Genomic DNA, 21,718 nt, shown 5'->3' on the forward strand with positions numbered 1-21,718 from the left:
TTGAAGAATCATACGATAGAATCATCTTCTAAATTACATTCAGACTATTTTTGAAACAATAGTAGTGTTAATACAATGTTCTAAAACTAAATGGATATACCGTATACAATGGATAAAAAAATATAAAATGTGACACTAACTTGAAAAAGAAACCTTTTATTTCAAAGACTTCTACTATGGAACAGCTAGTGCTTTATTACAATAATGTACAATACGTAGGGTAACTAGTAGAAAAATGCACTATGATACAGGAATAACAAATTCCAATTCAAATCAATCTTATTCCATTTGAATGGTATCACATTTACTTTTGAGTGCAGGATTCGAAGGTTTAATAGATATGATCCCAATCAAGGTAACCGCCTTCAAAAGTCTTTCGCCATCATAAGCCAGTCTTCTATGTGCCTGTAAAATGTTGTAAAATGTCAGAATTTGTCGTGCAAAACATTAAGAAATCATTTAATAAAATAAAATTGTATTTATTGCTGAATGAGCTATTTTTATAAAATAGTATAAGTAACAATATTATTTTCATTGGGTATTAGTAGTGCTGACATCAAAACTGAATTTTGAAGCTCAAGTGAAGGATAAATCTGAGAAGGCGAATCTGGGGTTGAACTTGGCATGGAGAGGCATTTTTAATAATGCTAAGGTAGACTTTCCAGCTAAATGTAAATGGTTTAAAGCTTGCGAAAGGGCTGTACTGTGTCACGGAGCTCAGGTATGGGATTACAGGCATATTACAATGTAAGTTACTAGGTTATTTTTAGGCTCATGGTTCAAACTGGTAAGGCAGGACAAAATACCTTATTTGATGGAAATGATTAATTTATTTGAGATAAGATGTTTGTAATTTGTTTAAGTTCCTTTTATTTGTATTCTCTGAGTTGTTACTATCGCATTAATATATATGAGCTTTTGTTCGGAATTAATAAAATTTGATTTTTAGATAATAATTTGTTCTACGCATTTTTAAGATTTGTGTTTGACTGAAAAAAAATTATTATTGAATTTTTCCGGCTAGCAATTGTTCAATCAAGCTGTAAATTGAATGAGTTTTCATATATATATATATATATATATATATATATATATATATATATATATATAATATATATATATATATATATATTGTATTGTGTAATCTTGAATAATAAAGCATTCTTTCTATTTATTCTATTCTATTATCTATAATGCAAAAGTTTTCGCTAATGTGCGATGCACAAATTTTCTGTCCTAATGTCAGTACAACCAGTTTGAAAAAGCAAAGCAAATCTCAGTATAGTGATATGTAATTTTTGAATAGAATGATTTATCATCCAAACCTATTTGTATACATTATTAGAAATTTAAAAGCCTAGAGATTGCAATAAAAATTCAAGTAAAATTTGAGTTGACAGGTTATTGAGGAAGCTAAAAAACTTTGAAATTCGATAAATTGGAAGAAATTAATGTAAAAGAGTGGGAAGTAATTTTAGCCAATAAACCTCACGTGTTAATTTCAGCAGAACTTACATAATAATGAAACAGGAAAGAATAAAAAATCTTAAATTATGTATAATATGTAACTTGAGACAAAAATTACCGCTTCCCATGCTTGAATCTGTATAATCAGAATGCTTGAATCTTGATATTCATTGAAGTGATTTGAAACAAATTTTTCTTCATCACAATATATGGGCAATGCTCAACCATTTGCATCAGGCAAATGCCTAAAATTGCATGATGTCCCATAATTTAAAATGTCAATAGTCAAGAAATCACATTGAATCATGAAATAGTTAACATATTTCAAGAAATTATTTCGATCCTCAAAGCTTTTCAATTACTTGATAATAGGAGTAAAATGAATGCTTTGATTACTGCGACCTTCCTTGGTGAACGGGTCCGACCACATTATGACAGAGATGTTCTTGAGAATTGAATAGGTTCCTGGATTCATGGATTTGATAGCTTTTACCACAGCTAAACAGTCGGCAAGTTGATTTCACCTCCTTCTTCCGCTTTTATGATGCAGTACAATAGGTTCACCTGGAATCAAAATAATGGACAAAATCAGAAATCAGATTATAGTGTAATTTAGTACCTGTAATTATGCTTTATTTGGAAAAGTAAATTATGCATTTTTTCCTGTAGGAGGCGAGTTAATAGTATGTAGCACACCGACTAAATTGTCATCACATTGATATTTTGCACAATGATATAAGTTCATGAGACTATGTTCTATGATAATCACCCGTTAGATGCACTTAATTCCAGCATTTCCTAGAGGAGAGACGCGCATAAGGACACCTCAAGGATCAAAAACTTCATTCTTTTCACCGCTTTCTTTGATATCTGTAAAATACTTATTTGCAGTAGTGTAGCTTGCCTTCGTTTGCTATTCACATGAAGAAATGCAGATGATCGATAAAACTTCTTGAAACTGTAAATTCCAATATATTTTTACAAATAATATAAAATGCAAATTAATTTAAACAGTTCAATTGTAACAACATTGATATTTTTACATTTTCGAGTATGTCAAATTATTCAATTCAAGAGAACATCTTATTTAACTAGGTAATTTGAGAGGTTTTATTGAAAAAAGCTGTAACCAAGGTCTTAAGCTGAATAAAACCACTGAATTGAAAGTCAAGCACTTATTCTGATGCAGTATGTACGTTTAACATAGTGACTTCAGACTTTTAACATATCAGTGCTTCAAAGTGCCAGACGTTCAATCAGGTGGCATAATTCAGCTATAGGCCTCAGTCAGAACTCTTCACCCTAATATATCTCTTAATTATGATGTATCCTCAATTGGACAATAAACGTGAGACTAATTTGGACAATAGGACAATCTAATTGAACAATAGAGACTTGGATGTGTAGAAACATTAAAACATTGAAATCACTACCTTCACAGTAATTCTAAAAACTTAACATCCTTTTTGAGACACTATATAAACCAATAATCAAGTAAAGTGAGGAACTACTTACCAAGGAATTGTGTCTTTCGGAAAGCTTTCTATGTGGTGACAGGCAGACATAAATGGCATTTTTATTTCTAAAAAGAAAAACGTATTAGTAGAAGAACGAGTTAAGTAGAAGAAATAATAATTAAAAAGATTGAATGCATCATACTAGAGATTAATCTACTCTCAATCCACATGAAATTTATATTGATTTTTATTTCTAAGGGTTGCATCCATTTTGCACGTATCGTATAGAGCACTAGCTGACTAAAGAGTGCAGCCTTACTTGTCTTAGCTATCATGGCCGACATATTCCCTGTTTTGATAAGCCTAAAAGTTTGGTCAGAATGGACTCCCTACTTTCAAATCAGTGAAGAGTGCGCAGGTGAATAGTGGAATAAGAGTGGTGTTGTTATATGGCGGAAACTATGTCATTTTAAGTATTCATGTTCATCATGCAGTGTTAAGGTGAGCATCGAGGCTTTATTGTTGGAACGTTCTTTAAAAACAATCACAATGTGGTAGCGACGCAGATGCTTTTTGTAGGCGGTTTGGTTTGAATCTTCATGACAGTTCCTGATCTGGTCGAAAGGATCTGCACTTCCTAGAAAACAAGCTGGGCAACCTAAAAAAGGTGGGGTACCTGAAAATATCGCGGCAGTGAGGGCGTCCATTGAACAATCCCTATCGTGCTCTGTGCAGAAACATCCAGCTCCACTTGGAATATCGTCCAGAAAAGAAAGGCGAATTTTACACTTCGATCTCCATTTACACCCCTAAAAGATTATGGTTGTTTCAGACGACTGGTTAAAGCATACAGATGCTTGCAACGCACTCTTAACCTCTGTGCAACACAATACTATTCAGTGGTCTCCGGATCAGTAAATACAGGAAGTACAGATCCAGTCGACCATACAGTAGTAAGCCATTCCTTAATGGCGTCGCATAGGTTCATCAGAAAGCCAGTCATGATGATTCAAACCAAACCACCTAGAAAAGGTTTAAAAGTTGCATTTTTCAGCGTTTTGCTTCCACGCTCATATATTGAAAACAATGCATTCAACCGACATAACTAACTATTCAAAAATGAAGCTTGATACATTCTCTACACTTTTTGTTTAGTGAAATTTTGTGATATTCCCAACAGTTCCCCAGATATTCGCTCTTGAAGGTGTGTAATTCTTAAAATAGCAGGTTTTTATCCAATGTTTTGCTCTTTCATGGGTCATAGCTCTCCAAAAATGCATCATAAAATGGGGACTTTTGATATGTTCTTCTCCTAACTAGTTTCAACATAGCTGATAAGTCAAAAATGTTGTTTAAAACATTCCCTCCAAATTCCTTTGTCCATTGGTCTATTGTTGCAAGAATGGATATTTCACACTCAACACTAAAGCTGCTGCAAAAAGTGTTGAGAAATTTGTAAAAGTGTGAATTTATACATCAAATTGAGGAGAATTTAATGCTCTATAAGCTCATAATCAACATGGATTTTTCCCATCGATTTTTAAAAAGTTATAAAAGCAAAAATAGAAAAAAATTGGTGGCAAATGTGTTTTTTTTAATGTCACACCTTCAAGAGCGGATATCTCGAAAACTAGAGGAGATAAAAAAAAGTTGTAGAATGAATATTGTAGATCATGTAAGCTTTAATTTGTTATATATGATAGTTATGGTAAGTCCTTAAGATACATATTTTTGAGTTTTATGCGAGAAACCAAAAAATGGTAAATGGAAACCACAATTTTTATACTGGGACAAAGTCACCATAATTTTAACCTAAAATGACTTTTCAAATGATCACTATGTATAACAATTAAAATATAATTAAAAACAAAAATAAATGTACTCGCCAATATTATAAGTCTTTTAGAAATGAGTTTTCTAATAGGCTACGAAGTTCTCAGACAACAAAATCACAAGATGAAGCAAGAAGCTAGATTTTATGTCGATAATTCAAGTAATATACCGAGATTCGACAAGATATTGATTGTAAAACCTAGATAATGATCAAGGCTATGGATATAAATGTTAAACATCGATTTCGGATAACAGATATCGGAGATAAATGATTTGAATCTTTTTCCGCGACGTGGGTCAAAGTCACCCCGGTATTTTACAAAGGCGACTTTCTAGAAGTATCTTGAGCCTAGGTGATGAAAAATGATACAATATAAGTAGAGTTATAATAAATGAGGTTATGTAGAGTTCTTTTTTATTATTGTATTAACTTAATGATAAGTTAATAGGAAAAATATCAAATAAAAGAATCATTGCTATAGATTCACAAAAAAGCTTGTAGTGCACCCAATAAAACACAGAAAGCGAGACAGGATAAGGGGCTAAGCTATCTGTGATAATAGGAAAACAGTTACCGTACAGGAAAACTTTATTTTCTATATGAAAACATAGCAAATCAAGTATGGGTGCCTCAGTAGCCTACCTACCTTTACTTATTGCAAATGTTAATTAATTTCATTAGATTATTGGAACACATCAACTTATATTTTATAGCTTTTATAAAGTTTCTAGTTTTTAATGTTCCCGAAGACCTGGCATTACTGGCAAGGGCTGAAGAAGTTAAATCATAAAGAAGTAAATAAACCATTTCACAAAAGTTAAGTAACTTACATCTAGTTTTAATAGGTTGATATTAAAGAAAACTTACTTGGTAGGTTTTAGATATTTCATTAGCTTCATTAACTTGAGCCATTCGTTCTCCACAGAAAACTCAAAATATAGGTACGATATAGGCAGTAGTAATGATGATACGCAGGGAAGCAATTGCTATTGTTATCTGAAAAATAGTTTCCAATTAGGCCTAGCATAAATTAAATAAATATAGGCTAAGTGAATTATCATCAGAATAAAACTAAATAGCCAAAATAAGTTAAATCAATAAAATATGGTATGCTACTCTAGTTTTAAGTTTGATGTTTTTAATTAAAAACATTGAAAATATAAAGTTGTCTCTCTTATTGTATTACTTTATGTGATACATATGATTATAAAATAAAATGATAAACAATGAAACAATGTTGATCAACCAATCTCATTGATTCACAGTGAAACTTGCTTATTGTTCAACTCTAAATGTATTAGGAAATACTGTACCTATGTAACTAAGTTAATGACCAACAACCTTGAAAAATAAACATTAATTGTTATCATGGATAAATAGCAACATAATATTTCAATAGGAAAATTCAAATCCTAAATAATGAAATACTTACCAACATATAAGTCAGTTTCTTTCTTGTTATAATAAAGATTTTTTTATTAGGTATGCTACATTATTGCTACTTCATTTTATAACTAATACCATAACCAACAGTAAAAACACGAATTAAAATTATAGTGGTTTATAAAATAATAGTCATGTACATATTATGCAAATTTTCAAAACTCTGTTATCTGTTTCAAACAAGACTGACGACTGTTGATGAATTTATTCTTGGTTAACTATATATAGTGAGGTCCACGTTATAATGGCAGTGGATAAAGATAGAAGAATAGCGATGCCGATTCTCTGCATTAATTAATTATATTTCTACACTGTCATAAACATAATTGGCATCGTTGTGGACCTAGAAAAGGATAATACCACCGGCTTTGTCGAATGATAGACAAGGATAGCAAAACCAAAGTTGATCTAATAGTCATTATAACGTGGACCTCACTATAGAACCCTTCATATTTGTTTTGCGATAAATTTGTTTCATCACACATTTACACAGTCTCCCTAATAACGATCGATACTGTGAGTTCGATATATTTCCAATTCCACATACTTTCAATTCCACCAGCTGACAAGATATTTTGAGTTCCGCCGGTCTGCACGATATTCGGAGTTCCGCCTGTCAACATATTCGGAGTTCCATATATTTCCAATTCCGGCCAGCTGCAAGATATTTTGAGTTCCAGATATTCCCAATTCAGGCGACCCGCTCCAGTTATGACTTCGTTTGCGCATGCGGCAACAAACTTCGTTTGTCACAGCACTCATTGCCGGAGTTTACCTTGTCTAAATACAGCATTATAATGCTCTATTATATATCCATATAAGCATTAAAATGCTGTATTTAGAAAAGGTGAGCTTAGTGCATATACGGTTTATGCGGATGTATGGTGTAGCACATCTGAATAGAGCATAATTTTATTATATTAGAGCAGCTGTAAATTGAACACTAACTGAAACTGAAAGTATCACTTCTGAAGTTGTTTCTTTCGGGGTTTTGGGTACAGAACCCCCCTACGCCCCCCACTAATAAAATCGGGATTTTAGGTAATAAATAGCTTAGGTCTATAATGATTCATTTAAAGGCTTTTCGCATATCTTTTTCCTTAAACTTACTTTTTTTGGTCCATGTCACTAGGATTTACTTTTCATTACAACACCATGAGTACATTTATACTTCAATTCATAATATACAAGCTCATCCCTTAATTCTTTTTTCTTTTCCACTACTATATTTTTTCAAATCCTGGAAGGATGTAAACTTCATGATTGAAAAATTGAAACGATAGGTTATCATAAACATGTGACCAAAAACCAAAGACCTTAAAGATGCAAATATCTTTTTAAGGTCTTTGCCAAAAACCATCAACACCACAATTCACATGTAAATAGCGGTAGCCGCGCATGTGCAAATGTTTACCGGAACATTGTAACATTGAACATTGTACATTGAACATTGTAATAATTGTTTTAGCCCATTGTAACTGTAGCCACAGCGGTATGTATACTGTGGTCAGTGAACTCTATACTAACTGGAACGGGCTGTCCAATGCTAAGCTACAGCCAAAAGTGTGTAAGGCGGAGTGAGTGAATCAGGCCTACCGTGTGGGATTCCCTTCTCTCTCGTACTCATACATTAAAGCAGGTTGTTGCATCTCTTGAGTACGATTATTCATTTTTAAAGTTGATAAACGGATTTGAATGAGTATTAGGGCTATCAGTACTAGATCACAACCTTTTCTCTTGAATATTGTGATGTAATTGTTGTAAAATGCGTAGAATTGAATAAAAATACGACCAAGAAATGGTGATGTATTGTGTTGCATTTGAATGCAAGAATGGGCATGTTAAAGGAAATAAAATAACATTTCACAGTCAAGTCAAACATTTTTAGTCTATTAATAAGTTTATCGATAAGTCCAGGAATGTGTTGTACAAACTAATCCAAAATTCAAAAAAATCAAGCCGTGGATAACTGAAGGGCTGGTCAGGTCGGTTAGAGAAAGAGATAAATTGTACAAATTAGTTAATAAACAGCCATTTAATGTTGAGCTTGTGAATTACTTTAAGGCCTATAGGAATAGATAAAGTTGCTTGTTAAAAAACACTAAGAATCAATACTATAGAGATAAATTGAATGAAGCTGGAAACGATCCAAAAAAGTTTTGGCGTGTGATTAATTCGTGTGATCAGGTCGAGATAACAAGAAACCGAGTTTTTCATTAGAACATTTTTCTAAGGAGGTCGAAAATATACAATCACCATCACTTAAATCAAAAACTATTGCTGATAAATTCAATGACTATTTTTCGCAGGTGGGGCAAAGCCTTGCAGAAAAGGTAAATTCTAGAAGTGATTATATTATTAATGATGAAGACTATTGTTCGAATACCGAATTCCACTTCAAAGAGGTTACTGATAATGATATTTTGCGCACTGTTTTAGAACTGAGAGGAATGTCTGCACCGGGTCATGATGGTATATCTACTAAAATTTTTAAACAACATATAAAATTATTTGTAAAGCCTCTAAAGTACATATACAACTTGAGTATCTCACAAGGCATCTTTCCAGATACTTTTAAGATAGCCAAAATTTTTCCACTGTTCAAAAATGGAGATAAGTCTGAAAAGAGTAACTATAGACCGATTTCTTTGTTAAGTGTTTTTTCTAAAGTTTTGGAAAAAATAGTTATACATCAATTGAGTGATTACATTGAAACCAACAACATTCTAACTAACAAACAGTTCGGTTTCAGGAAAAACAAAAATATTTCTGATGCTCTTTTCAGCCTGACGCAAGAGATTGATCAGGCTTCAAGTGTTAATCTGGAAAGTTTAGTAATATTTCTCGATTTGGAAAAGGCCTTTGATACCGTTGACCGACAAAAACTGCTGAAAAAACTTGATTTTATTGGAATTCGTGATATTTCATATCAATGGTTCAAAAGTTATCTTTCTGATAGAAAACAAATTGTTCAAATATTAGGAGTAGATAGTAAACCAAATGTAATAGAGTATGGTGTGGTCCAAGGAAGTACTTTGGGTCCCTTACTGTTTTTAATCTATGTTAATAATGTGTCAAAAGTTCCAATCAAGGGAAATCTATTTTTATTTGCTGACGACACAGCAATAAATGTGACTGGTAAAAATAAACAAGAACTGTACCAAAACGCTACATCAGATCTTCATCTCTTGAAGAAATGGTTTGATAATAACATATTGACTTTAAATATTAAGAAATCTAAATTCATAGAATTTTTTTCCAGAAGAAGGCAAGAAGACAGAATTAATAACATCACTCTACACTCTTGTACCGAACCTACCAATATACAATGTAACTGTGAATCGATTGAAAGTGTAGTAGCTTATAAATATTTAGGAGTAATGATAGATGAGAAATTGAATTGGTCGGCCCATATTGCATTCTTGAAAAGTAAAATTCGCAAAGCCATTTACATTTTTTACCAATTAAACAAAATTCTATCACTAAAAGAGCTACAAAATATATATTTTTCTTATGTTCTGTCACTTATCGAAGTGGGAATTTTAGCTTATGGGGGTGCCTATAAAACATTACTAAAACCCTTGGAAGTTACACAGAAATCTATTATTAAAACAGCATTAAGAAAACTTATACGCACTCCTACTGATGAAATTTTTGAAGAATTCAATGTTTTAAGTATAAGGCAAATTTATGTAAGAAATATATTATTATACATGTACAAAAATCATAAAGATATGTTTAAGAAAATTGAGCACAGCTATCGAACTCGTTCGTCAGAAGCAATAGGAATCCAAGTTCCAAGGTTAGTCAAAACTCATTCCACTACTAATACTTATTATATAGCACACACTCTGTATAGAAATCTGCCTGAAAATCTATAATACCGAAGGTAAATCCAAAAATATTTATGAAAAAAAAAATGTTAATGACTAGTTAAAGGAGATTGGGAGGACAATAGAAGTGATAATTCATTCATTGTATAAATAAAGCAAATGTCGTGTAATGATAGTCCAAATTTAACTCTAAATATTCACATCTTTTATACTTAAAATCCTTTAAACTTCAAATTTTCTCTGATATTAATACCTGGTTTACCCAAGAATGTGATAGATGCAAGTATGGGGACAGTCCGACGTTAGCCAATCATCGCCAAGACCCTCTTCCACACACAGGCTTTGCCTTGTGGAGAGTTTTCATGAAGTTTTTTAAAATATAATGTTGTATTTTCTGGAGCTACGATATAATAACAACTAGATTTAGTTATAATGATTAATTTTTTAGTTCAACTGTAAGTTTTATTTATGACTGTTTGGTTGCAGAAGATGTAACGTGGTTGTATAATATGAATATTTGTACCCTGAAATCATGATAATAAAAACCAATTTGATTTGATTTGATTTGATATTTAACTATTAATAGAACAAACTTGGAACAACAGTTTATCTTATTAACACAATATTGCAATTATTAACCTTGTGAAATAGAGGCATGACCGCATGACATAATATATCATGCAAACAACAGTAACTATATAATCACAGTATGACCAATGACTATCACGCTATTGATTGGCTAGCTCGATCACGTGGTACAAATCCGCCATTAAGATTCCTAACAAACTTCAATCCTATCTTATTGCATTGGAAATCTTGAACTTATAATTTCTTTTACCGATTGGAAACACATTTTGAACTTACGATGAGTTTGGCAAAACATTTTTGGAGGGAAATCGATTATAGTTTAATAGACCAATAAATATAATTCATGAAACACTAGACCAAGATCCTAGCATTATTAAATCATTATTTGTATTATATTATGTCATCCACTACTGGTATTTCAAGTTCCAAAACTATATTGGGAATATAAAAAAACCTTGAAAGAGATTATATCGAATCGAAGTTAATAATCGTGAGAATATGCTTCAATATGAGTGAAGGCGAGTGATTTCACTTATAAGCTCCATTATAGAATTAAAATACTTGGAACCTTCATGGCAAAAACGTTTCAATGGCCATACTGTGGATCTACAGTTACTGTAATGCAAACCACAGCTGTCCTGAAAATTCAGATATCCTACCCGTATTGGTAATTCCACCGTAAGGGTTGTATTGAAACATTTGGAGAAAGTTACTCCTACACAAAAGGCAGTTTCGAGCACTGTTAACAATGCATTCTTGATATGAATTGTATAAATACACGCGTCTTGAAGGTATTGTGATAGGATAGACACTGTAGAGCTATGACAATGAACAACAAACAGTTCCACAAAACTATTGACAAGATATTCCGTTGTAAAACTGTTGAAATAAATAGCTAGGCGACAATGTAACTGAGAGGAAGAAGGATTTAAAGTGAAATCCTTTCAGAATAGGGTTAATCCTTCAAAAATAGGTAAGCAGCTCTCTTAGTAACTCAAAGTTAATTCTTGACCACATTTTATTGTATGGCAATAAAAGTAATGAAGGTGAGGGATCCCTATACATGGCTGAAATATTTGTATTATGAACTAACTTCACTCATGTCATATAAATCATACAATATGATATTGATCTATGTATTCGATTTCATCAAATAAGAGTCGGTAGTTGAAATTTGAAATCAATTATTGTTCCACGTAGTTGCTAAAAGGTTTTAGCTTGTGATAAGTAGAACATGTTGCTATGAAGATATATTAAACGTGTGATTTACCACGTTAACTAGCTTAATAACAAAGGCAATGTTATGATCCCATTTCATGCTCCATACAGACTTCAGTGGATTAGTTTTTGTTCAGGGAATCAACGACTTAAATAGAATCATATGAATAATCTTTGAATCAGGGCAAATTATCCGTTCTTCGTAATAGGTAAATGTTGGAAGCATTGCTTATCTGAGAGAATCTAATCTGGACCGATTAGGCCAATATAGACTTTTCAGTTCAGATAATTAAAACTCAACGTAATTCTATATCTGGATTGGAAACCTCAGGAGAAAATTATGCTTGAGCCTTACAATTTGCAAAATTTCTATTACTTATTTTGGAACGAGCGTTAGCGAGATTTTTTCTACAGATCAAGTTCGTTGGAAAATGAAATTAACTGAAAAAAATCTGGTGTGGTACACTCAGACAACTTTCCTTGCTCATTGAACTGAAAGCCCCATTCTTAAACGAGAATAATTTTTTTCTTTAACTTTACTTAATACAGATATAGTTTCAACATAGAAAAAATATAGTGTACACAAAAATGTGCGTATGTATTAACTTGTGCAAGCAACTGCCACTAATGTTAGGAATGAAAGCATTTAGTAGTAGTAGTAGTAATACGAGTATAAGTAGTATAGTAAAAGTCATATTGTAACTGTAATATTGCTTTACGAGGACATAAATTATTTTGATATCCTCAACTCTCACCTATTTATCCGGGCTTGGGACCGGCACTGTTTTGTGGAGAAAACATAAATAATGAAGCAGTGGCTGGTTCAATCATGCAAACAAATACCATGCAAGTCAAATTTATTATGGGCGTCCACATTTTTTCCAGGAAAAACTTTCTCATTAACAGATAAAATAAAATTATTAAAAGTCGATCAAGCTATTTTTTATACATTTCTTCAAGAAATCATGATGTTAATTTGTTTCAAATTTATTTGGTGTGAGAGCCAAAAAGCTTTATGTCTTTAGGCCCACTGTCTTTTTCAGTGGATGAGGTATAATAATATTCAAAACAGAAGAATTAAGAATACATTACTTTAAGCTATCATGACAATCAACACACCAAATTGAAATTTGATTGTATGGGAACAGATGTTGTAGTATATCTCCATAATTGAAAGGATAAGACGTTGATATTGTCGATGCCACTGTATTTCTATGTGGAAGAAATCTAATGGTATTGACAACATCAGCGTCTTATTCTCTCAACACCTCATTGTCTTCACTCAATGTTGACTCCTCATTTTATTGCACCTCCGCATTACAATAATTGATTTGTATTCTGATTTACTATTCAAAATATCTATGATATCACGATAAATTGATCATTGAACCAATAGCATATACAATGAACTAAGCATTAGACTGTATATAATGTAATAATGTTAATGTTATTTCACGATGCATACGGTACTTTATTCTAGAAATGTTAAAAAGGTACAGTGGCTTTTCTCAACATACAATTTTTTATTTATAGGCAAATAGAGAAAAAGAGAGCGAGTGAGAGAGATAAAAAGAGGAAGAGTAAGAGAGACAGAGAGAGTGAGAAAAATAAATAGTTATACAGAGAGAGGGTGGGAGAGTGTGTGTGTGTGTATGTGAGAGAGTGTGTAAGTGTATGTATCACTATATAATTATGTGTGAGCGGGAGAGAGTTAATAGTTTTCTCACAAATTTTTTGCACTTCCTCACACACACTCTCTGTCGCACTATATCTACCTCTCGCACGCTCTCTCACTCTTTCTTGCTTTATCTCTCTCACTCACTCTTTGGCATTGAAAGAAGTGAAAGCAATGAATAGGGATGAATGGAATTTGCTTGTACAATGAACTCCTAAGAAGGTGGAAGAAAAGTAGAATAACGAGAGGGGAAGTTGAATTAGCAATCATCTAGCCAATTCCGAATAAAAAGTTTATATTTTAGAAAGAATTAATTTCATGGTTCAAATCAGCTAATATTTCAACTTTAATGAATATCTATAACTTTTGTATCGGCGTAGCACATGTTTACCGTATAAGATACTGAAAAAAATAATATTTTCCGAATTCACATACAACTATAGAGGTAGATAGAGACCTACACCAAATATATTTTCACCTGTATCCACATAAATATTTCAAACACCCAATTATATTTATATTTATAGTGTAGTCTATCTGCAAGAAATTCAGTAGAGGGATTCTGACAGTTCAGACGGGTTTTTTTGCTTGAAATCCCCCTCCCCCCTCTCACCCCTCTCCCATCCCACCTTCCCCCGCCCTCATCCCTCCCCCCACAGGGTGGGAGGTGTTCTAAAAATAGATTTTCCCTGTTCTAAAAATAGATTTACCCTTCCCCTGGCCCAGTGGAGATGAGGGGGATGAAGAAGGAGAAAGAGATATTTCTCTCTCACTCTCTCTCAAAATAGATTTACCCTTCCCCTGCTCCAGTGGAGATGAGGAGGATGAAGAGAGAGAAAGAGATATCTCTCTCTCACTCTCTCTCAAAATAGATTTACTCTTCCCCTTGCCCAGTGGAGATGAGGGGGATGAAGAAGGAGAAAGAGATATCTCTCTCTCACTCTCTCTCAAAATAGATTCACCCTTCCCCTGTTCCAGTGGCGATGAGGGGGATGAAGAAGGAGAAAGAGATATCTCTCTCTCACTTTCTCTCAAAATAGATTTACCCTTCCCCTGCTCCAGTGGAGATGAGGGGGATGAAGAAGGAGAAAGAGATATCTCTCTCTCATTCTCTCTCAAAATAGATTCACCCTTCCCCTGCTCCAGTATAGATGAGGGGGATGAAGAGAGTGAGGGAAAAAATAATTTCCCTTTGAGGGGAAAAATTCCCTCTCTACATCTATACTGACAGATTAAAGTGAATTGAGAAATTCCCTATCACTCTAAATCTATACTGCCAGATTAAAGTGAATTGAGAAATTCCCTATCTCTCTCTACATCTAATTCTACTCTCTCTCTCTCTCTCTCTCTACATCTAATGCTATACTGACAGTTTAGAGTGAATTGAGAAATTCCCTCTCTCTACATCTATTGCTATACTGTCAGATTAAAGTGAATTGAGAAATTCCCTATCTCTCTCTATATCTACATCTATTGCCATACTGACAGATTAAAGTGAATTGAGAAATTCCCTATCACTCTACATCTAATGCTATACTGACAGATTAAAGTGAATCCTTATCTCTACAATAATCTAAGTTCTATAATATCCATATTATGCTTGGTTTCCAACTGACAGTCAAGAGTTCAATCAAACTGTTTATGAATGTGTAAAAAATTGAGCTTTTTTGCTGTACAAACATCCCAGTCGTTATTGTTAAAGTGTTTTCTCCGACAATATGTAAGTATAATTGGAATGAGCTAGCATATCTAAAAATACTTACATATTCTCAGACCTATTTCACTTGGGTGGTGGGGGCTATCTTAATACTCAAGGCCTATAGTTACCATGAAACTGTCTTAAGAAGATACAATTCCCACTTGCGTTCAATTCCCATGAACGAGAATTAAAACTTCTGATGTTATCCTCATTCAAAACCACTGAATATTCTTTCGGCAACTTAATAGTGTGTTTAAAGTCACCTTCACTATCAATATCGATAATTTTAAGGTGAATTTTGCCATTATCGGCAAATGTTACCTTCGTTACTACGAACCAATCATAAGGATAAAATTCAAAACCCCAATCGGCTAGTGGATTTGCTTCTACAGAGAACGCATTGAAACTTCTCCAATCAAAATAGTTAGACATCATGTTGTGAACTTGTCGGTTCGGGTGTTTAGACTGAAGTGACGCGTGCGCGGGCGCGCGCGCGTGCTACACTCCCCCTTGTTGAATGTTTCTCCAGAGAAATGACACATGTGCTACGCTGCTCTCTGTGAGGTGAATGTTTCCCCTTCCCAAATTCTATAGATAAGAGTGAGTTCATATAACTCCTGCATCGAAAAAACCGTTACATTCAATCATAGACACATGAAAAAATGTATAGACTGATTTATCATCTTGTAGCGGCATGTGTTAGCAAGAAAACCATTAAAGTTCACCGTGCTTCAAATTTCTCTCTCTCTCATATGACAAGTGTTATCCTTTCACAAGATTTTATGTTTTCGGAGACAATACAAACCCTTTGTACTGGGCTAAACCCATTTTGGTAGTGATAATTTTGGCAACCTGATTTTCTGAAAGGTTATGTTGCTTAGCTTCTATCCAATTCATATTAAAGCTGACATGTGCATATCCGCTCACGATATTGTAAGCTATCTTATGGATGAATAAATTAAGATAATCTATGAATGCAGCCAAACATTGCAGTTTCATAACAGAGCCCTCTTCCGAATTTTTAATTGCCTCATCTATTTCATCACGAATGCTTTTCATAGCAACTTCCATCTCGTTTTTCTTAATAAAATCTCCTATATCATTTTTAGTTGCATACTTTTCTGCAATTTGATTAATCAGAATAGCAATAGCATCTTTTGTAATGAATTGTTCAATACCGTCCATAATATTAGCTTTTATTGCACTCGCCATTTCAGATAATTGTTTTTCAAACTCTTCCTTTGTTAATGAAGAACTAGTCAATTTCTGCAAAGTAGATTCTAAATATTGCTTATCAATTGACAATGGGTGTGTTTCATTTACTTTAGTAAAAATTTCTGTACTAAGCTGTTTTAATTTAGTATTGAGGTAGTTTCTGTCCAACACCTCCAAATTCTTAATTTTATCTGATATGACTTTTAATTTCTCATCTAAATAACCTTTATCAACTTTATCGCTGTTAATACTGTCCAACTGGAATGAAAAGCTGTCTGTTAAAGTTTTCACTTCTCCTAGAGCAGATTCTAAAGTTAGAGTTCTCTCTGCAATAGCTTTATCAATATTGGCGCTAAAATTTTGTAATGAACTTAGAATATGTTCTCTTTCAATTATGCTCACACCAATATTCTTAGTATTTTCCGAAATGAGTTTGGTTATTTGTGAATCTAAATAAAATTTCACAGCTTCGCTGATTCCTTGTTGATTTATCGATTCAATTATTTTCTGTGTTATCGAGTCAATATCACACGTAAGATTAGCGTTAGTAGGTGTTTCAATCTGACCGAATCGATGCAAAGTCATCGTAACACTAAACAATTAGTTTTGCTTCTTTTAGCTCTTCAATTATAGACGCAATCTCAACATCATGTCCAGTGTTGCCAGAAGCTTTTGAGGAATAGAGTAAATTTAATCTTTCCACTAATTCGTCAAAATTATCAAAGTATTGATAAATTCTATAATGAGAATTATTTTTTGCAAATTTCAATAAACCCCACCCCTTCTTTTTACTAATTTTTTTACTGGGAAATAACTTCTGAATCATTTGCAATTTAATTCCCTGATTTCGTTTAACATACCCTCTTTGATCTAAATGTATGCCTGTGAGTGTTAAGATTTTTTTATACTTATCCAGATCTCTCTGATTATAAAGATTCGAATTCGGTCTTGAACTGAATAATAACTCAAGTAGACCATGTGTTAAACGAAATCTTTCATTATAAATATCTATATAACCGTTATCAAATATTACTTGCTGATTTCCAATATAATACACATCATCTTTAGAATTGTATGAAATTCCATAACTAATTGAATTATTCAATTTTTCCGCATGAAACGTTTCTAGGTATTGTGACAGCAGCTCATTGTTTTTACTAGAACCAAGTAAACTGTTTTCAAATTTAGTTGAGCTTAAGAGATTGCCTGTTGAACTCCCATAGCTTTTATCATAACTCGACTCCTCATCATCAATCTCCATACTCTCTTCTTCCTCTTTTACTTCTTCCTTTTTTTGGTTTTACACCATGATTAGAGTGAAAACTAGATTTGTTTTTTCCCAGTTCAATTATGGGCTCTATCAACGGTGAGAGCGTTTTCCTATTGTATTCCTCCAATCGTTTTTCAAAATTAAGTAAGCTTTTATGCTTGTCGCTGATTACTTTTCTCAATTTCTTAATCTTATCAATTAAACCAACGTTCCTTCTATTCAGTTTTCTGCTGCGTGTTTTAGACAACATGACTGTACAAAGAATCAATCTCTACTGAACAGTAAGAAACGTATCGAGCGAATCTTGGTACTTGCCGCTATTAATTCCACACTCAGTCATAATAGTTACAAAATTATGAGGTTTACGATTCCAAACTTTATGACAAAGTTTACTGAAATCTTCATAAGAAATATCTCCTCCAACATGATCTCTGTGAATTAATTTGAGACTCAATAAATCTATCTTGAAGATTATAATCATATTTGCATTGTCCCTAGTGAAATGTTTCTGTGTAGCTCCATAACTCTGAATTAAATATGCCGTGTCAATATTACGATATCGGCCCATAGTAAAATATTCTCTTATTCGAGGTACATGATTAAGTTGTAAATCGTCAAATATAACTAAAGAATATTCTAATATTTTGTTTGGATGTGGTATAGATTCAGAATTGTTGTTTATATGAAATTCAATATCCTTCATTTTTGAAAAGACTTTTCTCAAAAACAAGTACTTATCTTGATACTCGCTCTTCATATGCAAGTATATACTTTAAATCTCAACCCATTCTTTGAAAAAATTAAATTAAATAGCAGATTGGACTTGCCACAGCCTGAAGAGCCTATTATAAGGATCCTTGCATTATGAGGTAACAACTTACCATTTTTACACCATGTTGGCATTTCTTTCTGTCTTATAACATTGTCGAAATTCACTATTGGGATATTACTCATGTTAGACATGTGTACAGCATGTGATCTGATAAGGAACTAATCATTTTTTGTAAGTTATCAAGGAGGAGGCTGTGTGCCACCCACCACATGGGTGTCTGAGTGTGTATGGCTTATGACATCGGAATGCAGTCAACATGTGCTCGCTGTCACTCTCCCCTTTCACAGCAATGCACTGATAGAAGTTTCTCACTTCAATATATCGTTCCCTCTCTCTCCCGCACCCTCTTTACGAGAATGCATCTGTTGCTCCCCCTTATCTAAGCCTTAGCGAAAGCAAATTACGAAAATGAAACTACAGATTGAAATGAAACTGAGAAGAATTTTTTGATAAAGACGTATTATATTCACACCAAATCTTCGTCATATTTACATTGAATGGAATGTATTACAATATGATATTACAATAGATTATTTTTCATCTAATAGTTGACTTCTACTAATATAACTAGGTGTTGAAAATCCAATCCACTTAACAAGCAATCCTTTTTTGTCTCGCTTTAATATTTTTTCAATCAGATATACTTGTCTCTCCGATTCGTTTTATTGTGTTTTTCTAATTTCTTCTCCGTAAAACCTACCACTAATTACTTCTCCGTTTAGATCTCGCAAGATGTACGTTACAGGTTGAGAAGGGAATATAGAATGAATCACGAAATACTCTGTGCTCCAATTTATGTTATAAGATTTATCGAAAAGAACCCTTTTCTTTGAGATTCGTTCAACATCTCCTAGCTTAAATTTTGGTTTTGAATTTTTCAATTTATATTGTCTATTGAATGCAGAATTCAAAGACATAAAAACACGATAACGATCTTTTTTCCTCACATCTTTAGGTTTCATTCTAATTGAAGTGTGCATTGTTGCATTATAATTGCGAACCAAACTGTCTAGTTGCAATATCCAGTTTTTGGTTCCACGTTCAGTTAAATATCTATAAAATTTTGCTTTAATTGTTCTATCAAACCTTCCAACTATGGAAGCTTTCTTATCGCTAAAAACATGGTAATGTTTAATACTGTATCTATCTAATAGTGCTTTAACTTTTGAATTAAAGAATTCTGTTCCCTGATCTGATTGAAACAGCTTAACTCCCTTATTTTTAGAAATAATTGGTTCGAGTGCATCAAATACAGATTGACTTGACTTATCTTTTAATGGTACACAATATGCGAATTTTAAAAAACAATTAATAATAGCTAAGATATACCTATAACCTTTATTAAAACGTGATAAACTGCTCATCTCAATGAGATCGGCTTGAAGCAAGTCTTTTTCACTTTTCAACTCATATTTGCAAGTGGGATAGTTGACACGTGGTACGCTATGAAGTTCTAACACTATCTTAGATCTAATAATATTCATATTCACAACACAAAATCAAAATTAGTGGTGATGGATGATCGTCGTGGGACATACTGAGCAATCAGTTCAGAGCGTTGTTGGCACTCTATAATGTCCAAAAGGCAAAGTGTCCACACGGTTCTCTGCAATATATCTCTTATCGTCATAAGGACTCAAACAGATTTTTGCACATTCAATCTGATACATGGTGTGATTATAGGACCTCATCATATTGAATTTTTCAATGTGTTCACAATGTTCAATCAATGATTTCTTATATAAATTAAAATTAAGTTTTCTACATTTCACTGCGGTCTGTACACCCTTTGCTACACATTTATTTACAGGTTCTTCATTCTCATTACATACTAAATACGAGTAAAGTTTTGATCGAAGCCCTATAAATTTATGGACGGGTTTTGAAGCTGTCTCATCCTTGAACTTTCCTACAACTTTATTTCTCTCCATGGAAAAGCATGGGTGGTAAGGAGGGTAGTTGCTAGTGTCGAAAAGGTTCAAATTTTCTTTAATCAACTGATACATGTCTTCCACTTTTACATTTTAAAGAAAACTATCGGTATCGGTCATACAGAGTTCTACGCGATCCCACGGTATAATTTTTTGTAATTTACAATAGAAAAAATTGTACATATGAAATTTACTCAAGTCCAGTATGGAAAACCTGGAATAGACAGGCTTGTTCATTTTTAGTTCCAACTTACAAGAGAAAACCGCGATCATGTTCGGACTAATTATTTGCCAGCATTTGCATAACGGATTTGAAATGTACTTATCTAACCGTTTTTCATCCGTGATAATTTTAACATTGATATGCTTGCGTACAGATTGAATAGTCTTACCAAAGATCAGATTGCAACAGGCCTTAAAGAAGGATATTTCAAATTTATTTTTCGCATTCTGTCTATTGCGGATATTGAAGTCAATGTAGCTTTTCAGCCAGGGAGATTGGGAAAAGCTAATTACGTGATGTACTTTCATTAATTGCAAACCGAGTTGAAGGTAGAGCTTTAAATTGAGGTAATGCACAATGTACTTTTCAAGGTCAAAAAGTGTGTTCATGAGCTTTTTGGTTCCAGTTTGACCATTCTCATTTGTTTGATAGTTTGACAGCAATTCGTGTGGGGGTGTTTGGTGGAGAGGCGCGAGTGGGAAGCTGGCATGCTTATCATGTAACTCTTTCAGATACTTGAGATCACATTCTATTACATATCCAGTTTCTGAATTGCTGTCCAAATTCACAAAATCAAGCTTGGAAATTTCTTCCTCTGAGAGGAATTTGAAATTTCCAACAGGTAAGTTTCGGCTCATAGCTTCCGAGTATAAACTGTTTGCATCGATATAAAGAAGATAATTACTCGGTTTTGAGGGGTCGTATGTCTCAGGCAGATGTTTGTTATTCGCCTCACAATAATGTTTACTGATAAATGAGACCCCGCCCCTCATCCCCGCCTCAAACATGAGATGCATGTCAGGATGAGTAATCAACTCTAGTTCAACTTTAGTGTGTTTCAACATGCAATTCCAGGTAAAGTGTGCGAGGGAAACAAAATGAGTGACATCAAGGCCGTATGAGCTAAAAAGCGTAGACCTCATGGATTCAAAAACTTCCGCTAATAGCATCACATCCAAACATAAATAGAAATCGTGATATTCACCAAGCGATTTCAGCTTGAATGTCGAGAACACTCTTTGCGCATGCTCAT

The sequence above is a fragment of the Nilaparvata lugens genome, chromosome 5 (genome assembly GCF_014356525.2).
Source record: "Nilaparvata lugens isolate BPH chromosome 5, ASM1435652v1, whole genome shotgun sequence".
NCBI classification, from domain to species: Eukaryota; Metazoa; Arthropoda; class Insecta; order Hemiptera; family Delphacidae; genus Nilaparvata; species Nilaparvata lugens.